The 9,206-nt window shown below is 41.7% G+C and overlaps 1 pseudogene; it reads left to right on the top strand.

The window, feature by feature from the left end:
• The first annotated feature begins 1,572 nt into the window (after positions 1 to 1,572).
• LOC101664298 lies at positions 1,573 to 2,365 on the top strand (annotated as a pseudogene).
• The last annotated feature ends 6,841 nt before the right edge of the window (positions 2,366 to 9,206 follow it).

Raw genomic sequence — 9,206 nt, forward strand, 5'->3', positions numbered from 1 at the left:
TACAAGTGACTTGAATGGTGTCTGAATCACCATTAGTAGTAATTAGTAAGAATACATATTTGCAACAGGAATACCATACCAACTGGATGTATTAGCTGCTACCCAATGTGAGAGGCCACAGAACATCTGCGTTTATTCCCCAAGCGCAAATGTTGCAGCTTTCAGATGTGAATTTGGGTCTAGTGTCTCAGTATTGCTTAGCTTTGTGTATTATATAAACTATCCTTTTTTTCCTCTGCCTGACTGCATCTGTATTTCACGTTTTAAGGTGTTTCATTAAAATATGAAGCAATTTATGGAAAACCTGGCTTTGTAATTTTACAATATACCATTTTCAAATAATATGGCTGAACATTATTTTGCCATGCAAGATAAGAAGATAGCCTGGCTTTATTTAGCATTTCTGTTGAGTTTTCATCAAAATAAATGGTTTAAAATTTTTGGTGTACATCTGTCAGAACCCTATCTTCAGAGTTTCTTATCAGTATGTCTGAAGTTGACCTGAGAATTGGCATTTCTTAAGTTTCTCTGGTGCTGCTGCCACCCATCGAACCTCAATTTACCGTATATACTCGAGTATAAGCCCACTCCAGTGTCAGCCAAGGCACCTGATTTTACCACAAAAACTGCATTAAAAATGTGTTGAAGAACATGGCTTGTATATGTTGTATTCAAACCATTTGTTCTCAGGAACGCTCTAGGGTATGTACACCTCTTATCTAGGGAAATGAGATTACAAGGAGTGACACCTTAAAAGTGCTATTGTATGGAACTGTGGAGTGGGATAAAAGATTAAAGTGTTTCATTTTGTAGTAAAAGCTTTTTAATGTAGGAAAGAGTTGAAGCATGACCAGTATGATGTAAGGGCCATAGGGGATTGTAGCAAAGGACTTAGCATGAGTGGGCTTCAAAAAGTTTATGGAAAGTTTCCATTATCTTTTAATCCATTTCTGTACTATCTCTGAAGCACCCTTGTATTTTATCTTTAGGGGTAATCTACCAAAGGTAATTTAAGCATAGCAGTTCTATGATGGACATTTTGCAAAGATTACAATGCTTTGTGAAGAGTGGGTTGAAGTTGCATAGGAATTAGATGTAGGGCTACCATAAGATGTTGAGTAATTCGTCAGAGGTTTCAGTAATGAAGCAAGATGTTAGAGGTTGAAAAGTAGTACAATGAAGGGTGGGAATGAGTACTTTGCAAGTAGGACTTGCTAGGGTGTATGATGGCTAAAAGACATCAAGGACAACAACCATAAAAATGTTTATAACTGACATGATGTCTCCTGGTAAGGAAAGCAGTTTAGGAGTGGATGAATTTTTATATTTGGTTTTAAACTACTGGAGTTCAAGGACTACGTTTGTCCAAGGACAGAGCCGAGAAAACCCTGTAAAGCAGTTACTCTAACACACGAGGTCGCCATGAGCTGGACTCGACGAGCTTTGCTTTTGGTGATTTGGTTTGAAATCAACTAGCCGGCTACCCGGCTTAATCCTTAAAATGCCATTAAAACCGGCCGAGACTCCAGAATCTCGGTGAACCCGTCTTCGCTGTGTCCGGAGCCTGCAGCCATGGCCGCCTACCAGCTGGTGCTGATCCGCCACAGCGAGAGCGCCTGGAACCTGGAGAACCGCTTCAACCGCTGGTACCACGCTGAACCTGACCCCGGGCGGGGCACGAGGAGGCGAAGCGCGGCGGGCAGGCGCTGTCAGATGCCGGCTACGAGTTTGACATCTGCTTCACCTCCGTGCAGACAAGAGCCATCCGGACTCTGGACGGTGCTGGATGCCATCGACCAGATGTGGCTGCCCGTAGTGAGGACCTGGCGCCTCAACGAGCGGCACTACGCGGGGCTGACTGGCCTCAATAAGGCAGAAAGTGCCGCCAAGCACGGCGAGGCCCAGGTCAAGATCTGGAGGCATTCCTATGACATCCCACCGCCGCCCTTGGAGCCGGACCACCCCTTCTACAGCAACATCAGCAAGGATCGCAGGCATGCAGACCTCACTGAAGACCAGCTGCCCTCCTGCGAGAATCTGAAGGACACCGTTGCCAGAGCATTCCTTAGATCAAGGAAGGGAAGCAGGCCCTGATTTCAGCCCATGGCAACAGCCTCCGGGGCATTGTCAAACATCTGGAGGGGCTCTCTGAAGAGGCAATCATGGAGTTGAACCTGCCCACCGATATCCCCATCGTCTATCAGTTGGACAAGAACTTGAAGCCCATCAAGGCCATGCAGTTTCTGGGGGACGAGGAGACCGTGCGTAAAGCCATGGAAGCTGTGGCCGCCCAGGGCAAGGCCAAGAAGTGAAGGCACGCCGGCCGACTGCTGTCCCAGCGGCACCCGCCCTCCCTGCCCACTCCCTTGCACACGTCACACTGACCACACCTTACGTAGCCGCAGATGGGGGACCAATGGCTCCCATTTCAGCCATCTTGTCCCCTACACCCTCTCCCTTCGTACAGTCCTAGTACGAATGGCACCTCTGGGGCATGAACACTCCTCAGCCAGGCCCAGGGAAGCCTTGCCTCTCTTCCCAGAGGGCAGGGACTCTGGTTATGCCAGTGGATTGTTTATTCGGGACGGCCTCGAGTTAGGGGGTGGGAGGAACCACATTGAGTTTGACGGACCAGGAGGGAGAGCTGGGCGATTCCAGGCCTAGGACTGTTGTGCAGTCAGGTTGGTCCGGGCACTCTAGTGATCTTACATCCCCTTCCTCCCTGACCCCAAATGTTGGGATCAACTCCGAATGTTTACGTGATGTACTTTACAAAAAGGAAAAAAAAGTCATGTTTATGTATGACAAAACGAAAACCCTTCTAGGGTTTCTGGTGGCAGTTGATATACTAAGACCCCATGTGACCCTCAGAAACTAAGCCATTCCTCTCACCCTGTGGGGTAGGCTCCCTGGCTGCTAAGGGGAGGAGTCCATCCTGCTGTGTGCTGTAGAACCTTCCCCACCTTCTCTGTTGTGCGGCAGTGAAATGCCTGTTGATCGTGTCCACATGTCTCGTCACTGAGAGTAAGGCCTGGTCCAGTCGCTCAGCCCTGCTACTTGGGCCCAGTCCTCAGTTTGAAGACAGCTGTACTAAATCCTTTTTCCAGATCAGTATAATAAAGGAGTGATGTGCAATAAAAAAAATGCTATTAAAACCAAGTGATAGAATGAGATCAATTAGGGAAAAATACATTTAGAACAAAGAAAGCCTGTGTTCGAGCTTTGGCACTCTCCCATGTATCAAGGAAATAGAAGGGTATATAGTGAAGGTGCCTTAGAAGCCGAGAGAGAAGCAGTGTTCCTCAAGATAGAGACGTGTTGGTGATGATTGAAACTGAGGGAGGTTAGCATGAATGCCTTTTGGACTTGGCAATACATACTCGTCTATTGTAGACCTTTTTGAAAGCTCTGTTGGTGGACTGCTGGGGTTAGAGCTGCTCTTAATCTGTCTGGTGGTGAATTCTGGTCATGCTACTATTTTAAGGGTTCTAGAAGTTTAACATTTGTGCTTAAGTTCCTTTACAGGTTTATCTACATTGTTTTTTCAGGGATGTGAAATAATCACACAAAATCTTTGGATGGTACTTAGCACATCATAAATGCCCCCCAGTGTATCATTGTTGGTTCTAGACTGAGTTAAAGAGTGAACATGAGTAGAAGAGGTGACAGCAAACAAGCCTACCATTGGCGCATTTTGCTGGAAACCCAGAGGTAGATGTGAGATTAAAGGAGGGAGTTTCTGGTTCTGTGGTTTTTGGTTATTAACTAGAGAATATATATGAATAGGGATATTTGAGAAACTGACCTAGAAATATTAATTTTGACTTTCCTCAATAATTATCTAAGAAAAGAAGAATACTCTAGATACATCCTGAAGTGGCATTTTAGAGTCTGTTATACAGGATTGAAGATGAATTACCATGTGGTGCTAGGGAGTCCTAGTCAATAATATATCAGGACTCATAAACTATATTGATCTTCTAATAAATGAAATAATGAGGACAGAATAACATAATCAAATGTACCAAAGAATTATTGAATGTGAATATTTTGGGTAAGGCTGTGAGAATAAAACAATGGTAATGCTCATTTTGTGGAGTTAACAAAAACTGAAGGTACAAGAGACCAGCTACTGAATTAAAGCACCTTGATTCATCAGTTCAAAACCACCAGTCGCTCCGAGGAAGTAAAGACGAGACTTTCTACTACTTTTTTTTTCTCAATCATTTTATTTGGGCCTCTTACAGCTCTTATAACAATCCATACATCTATTGTGCCAAGCACATTTGTACATATGTTGCCATCATCTTTTTCAAAACATTTTCTACTTTAGCCCTTAATATCAGCTCCTCTTTTTTTGCCTCCCTCCCTCCCTGCCCTTCCACATTCATGAACTCTTGATCAGATATAAATTATTATTTTCATATCTTACACCATCCGCTGTCTCCCTTCACTCATTTTTCTGTTGTTCGTCACTCTGGGTTGGGGGAGTTATAATTCGATAATTGTGATTGGCTCCCCCTTTCTCCCCCACCTTCCCCTTACTCTCATAGTGTCACTACTCCCATTGTTCCTGGTGGGTTATCTGTCCTGGATTCTGTGTGTTTAGAGCTCTTATCTGTACGAATGTACATATTCTGGTCTGCTGGATTTGTAAGGTACAACTGGGGTCATGATAGTGGGGTTAGGAAGCATTAAGGAACTAGAGGAATGCTGTGTGTTTCGTTGGTGCTATACTGCGCTCTGGCTGGCTCATCCCTTCCTTGTGACCCTTCTATCAGGGGATGTACAATTGGCTACAGATGGGCTTTGGGTTGCCACTCTGCCCACCCCTCATTCACATCGCTATGAGAAGCTTTCTACTTCTGTAAAGAGTGGTAGCCTCGGAAACCCACAGGGGCTTCTACCCTGTCCTACAGTGTCACTATGAGTTGACATCGACTTGATGGCTGTGAAAATTACAAGAAGATAGTAAATATACTGAATTAGGTGTGCATGTTAAAATGACCAGGATAACCATTACAAAAGAGGGACATAGAAAAGCAGAAGCCACAGTCAATAATAGAAATAAATCCAAACACAACTGAAAACCCAGTAAATGCAAATGGAATAAACTTTTCAGTTAAAAATGAGTTTTTAATTTTTCTCTTTTTATAGGGGCATTTGGCTCTGAGCATTTCAACAAGTTGGTGGAACAATGGAGTTAGAAGATAAAAGTATAAACTTTATGTCTTATAATAGCTTCATGTCTAAAACACTTTTGTAGGCAATTGTACCATCCATTTAATTATCACCAAAGAACTGAGGGTCCTGGAATTTTATCCATATCGATATACAATCTTTTTACATTATTATTATGAAAAGAAATGTGTACCCTCTGGAGATTTTTTTACGATTAGGAAACAGAAGTCCGAAGGAGTCTAAGGAAAGCTACTGAGTTCTCATTGGAACCCCAAAAATTGCCCTTATTTGAGGAGAGGAATGAGCAGGAGCATTGTGAGTAACTGGTGAAGTTTTTCCAGATGTTTTTCTGGTAAGATTTTGGCTAACTTTCTCAAAACACTCCAAGCCAGCTGATGTTACAAGTTCTTTGGCCCTCCAGAAAGTCAACATGCAAAACGCCTTGAGCATTAAAAAAAGTTGCCATGATTTTTACTCTTCACGGGTCCAAGTTTGTTTCCACTGGGCCACTTCCATCTCTTGGTAGTCTTTTTAAAAATCATGCTTTGTCTTCAGGATCTTACTGGTGCCACCATGTTTCATCTGTTATGGAAAAAAGACTACATTGACATGGTTAAATGTCCAGGATCCTCAGTTCTTTAGAGAGGAATTAAATGGCTGGTATAATTTCCTACAAATGTGTTTTATACATGATGAAGCTTATGTCAAGAAATACAATTTATATGTTAAGAAATAGTTATTCAAGAAATGCTTTAGGATCTTGATCCCATTGGTTTATAATGTTTACATCTGATTTGGATGTTTTGTTGCACATAGACCGGAAAATTTAAGCTTAATGTTTTAGTTATAATAGAGTTATGTCTAACCAATTGAGTTGTTTATTTTCTCTTTTCCTAATCATTGATCCGCTTTAGACAAAATAAAAAATTTCCTCACAACCAATGTAGGCTTCATCTTCAACATTATCTCGTGCCCTCATAGAATGTGTTATCCATTTGTAAACCTGTTTGGGGCACTGTCCCCATCAATTATTTTTTAAACGTCAGTGACTTTACCATTTCTCCACTGAAGCTTCACCATACATTTAATGTTTATTCCTGCTTTGGTTTTAGCGAGGGTCGCTCTTCAAACTGATAACTGATCCTTACAGGTCCTTCAAACTAGATAATATTCAGACATGTTATAACAAGTATTTTGGTGAAAGAGATTTTAAAATTCACAGTATGTATTTTCCATGAACTTTTTGAAGATCTCTCATTTACAAGGGTCATAAATACAGGAACACAGAAAAACAAAACACATTGAAAAAAAAATCTACCACAAGGCACAAAGTATTGTTACTAGGGTTCTAATGCAAACATGCACAGATTTATTGCAAATAAAACTTGTTTTAACACGTCTCTGTGATCATTGGACAGTTACAAGCAAATTCTATCAGTAATGACCTTTTTAAAAAAAATCATTTTATTGGGGGCTCATACAACTCATCACAATCCACCCACACATTATGTAAAGCACATTTGTACATTCGTTGCCTTCATCATTCTCAAAACATTTGCTCTCCACTTAAGCCCTTGGCATCAGCTCCTCATTTTTCTCCCTCTCTCCCCACTCCCTCATCCCTCATGAACCCTTGATAATTTATAAAGTACTATTTTGTCATATCTTATACTGGCCGATGTCTCCCTTCACCCACTTTTCTGTTGTCCAACCCCAGGGAGGAGGTTCTATGTAGATCCTTGTAATCAGTTCCCCCTTTCCACTCCACCCTCCTGGTATCGCCACTCTCAGCACTGGTCCTGAAGGGATCATCTGTCCTGGATTCCCTGTGTTTCCAGTTCCTATCTGTACCAGTAATGAGGTTTCTTAGTGTCACTGGGATACCTTCAAAGAGATTTTTGGTTCTGGGGGCGGGTGGAGGGTGGGGGAATTGAGACCAGAGCTAATATCAAAGTTTTAATAAAACTTAAGTGGACATCTTCCCAAATGATTGACACTTTGCAACAATTGACTATTGCCCATATAAAACAGTAATGTAACAGCCTTAAAATATTTGCTACCTTTTGAACCATTTTAAAGTTTTTTCAGTTTTTGATATTTTATCAAGATTTTTGTTTTGTCATTGTTGGATTTTTTGGTTTGCTTCTTTCTAGTTCAAATTGTGCATGATTTTCTGTAAATGACATCCAGGATGTCTATATAAACCTATAGAGACAGTAACCTGATTAATATTACCTATGGGCATGACAGTGGAGCTTTGGGGAAATGGAGAGCTAACAAGTACAAAAAGAAAATGTTCTGAAATTGTGCACAATTCTTATTCATATGGTTGAACAATTAAATTGTATGATATGTGAAGTATATGCCAATGAAACTTTAAAAAAATATTTTAAACAAGGTTGGGACGACTTCAAAGATGAGCCAAGAAAAAGATTCTCAACCTCAAATGAAGAAGCAGTGGCGGATGTCCAGAAACTAGTGGGGAAAGCGTAGAATTACATTGAGTTGGTAGCTACTGAAGCTGGGACCTTACATGATCTGGCATTTCAAATTTTAAGCAAATGCCTTAGCTTTAGCAAGTTTTCAACTCAGTGGGTGCCAAAGCGTTGTGTGATCATGTTACCCTAAATACTGGATGTGCCCTGGTGCAGTTGAGCAATTAATTAACCACTCAAAGTGGAACAGAGAAAAAGTGTTACATTAGGAAGCCAGATCAATGGAGAATCCAACAAGAGAGAATGCTTAGCAAGTGCTTGGCTCATTTCAGTTTATAAGCAACATTTATATGACTTTACTAACAACCAATCACATAATACATGCGGTGGTGTGAGGGGCCATCCAGTCAGAGCTGACTCATTGCAACATCAACACCCTATCTGGTTCTGTGCATCCTCACAACTTTCTATGCCTGGACCCATTGTTGCAACCACGGTGTTGATCCAGCTTGTTGAGGGTCTTCCTCTTTGTCACTGCCCCTCTGCCAAGCACAGTGTGCTTCTCCAGAGGCTGGTCTCTCCTGACAACATGTCCAAAGTATGTAGATGAAGTCTTGCCATCCTGGCCTTCATACTTCTTCCAAGTCTGCTTCGTACTTTTAGCAGTCCATGGTACTTGCAATATTGTTCTCCAGCACCACAATTCAAATGCATTAATTCTTCAGTCTTCCTTTTTCCGTGTCCAAACTTTCACATGCATATGAGGTGATTGAAAATAGGCATGGGTTAGTCTAGACTACTGAAATGTTTGTTTTCTGGTATACAAACTCACCAAAAAAATAATAAATTTTATACTAAATTTTATAAAAAAAGAAAATAGGCTTGGGTCAGCTGTATCAGATCTCAAACTAACTTCCTTGCTTTTCAATACTCTAAAGAGGTCTTGGGCAGCAGATTTACCTGATGCAACACATCTTATCATCTTTTGACTGCTGCTTCCATAAGCACTGATGATGGATCCAAAAAAAGACCCACTCTTTGACAACTTCAACCTTTCCTCCATTTATCATGATGTCACCTATTGATAGAGTTGTGAGAATTTGGGTCTTCTTTACACTGAGTTGCAATACACACTGAAGGCTACAAACCTTGATCTACATCAGCAAGTGCTTCAAGTCCTCACTTTCAGCAAGCAAGGTGGTGTCATTTGCATATCACAGGTTGTTAATAAGTATATGGGCAATAGTCAATTGTTGCAAAGTGTCAATCATTTGGGAAGATGTCCACTTAAGTTTTATTAAAACTTTGATATTAGCTCTGGTCTCAATTCCCCCACCCTCCACCCGCCCCCAGAACCAAAAATCTCTTTGAAGGTATCCCAGTGACACTAAGAAACCTCATTACTGGTACAGATAGGAACTGGAAACACAGGGAATCCAGGACAGATGATCCCTTCAGGACCAGTGCTGAGAGTGGCGATACCAGGAGGGTGGAGTGGAAAGGGGGAACTGATTACAAGGATCTACATATAACCTCCTCCCTGGGAGACAGACAACAGAAAAGTGGGTGAAGGGAGATGTCAGACAGTGT

This window comes from Echinops telfairi, unplaced genomic scaffold (genome assembly GCF_000313985.2).
Source record: "Echinops telfairi isolate 266 unplaced genomic scaffold, ASM31398v2 ScPeMD7_655;HRSCAF=1070, whole genome shotgun sequence".
Classification (NCBI taxonomy): Eukaryota; Metazoa; Chordata; class Mammalia; order Afrosoricida; family Tenrecidae; genus Echinops; species Echinops telfairi.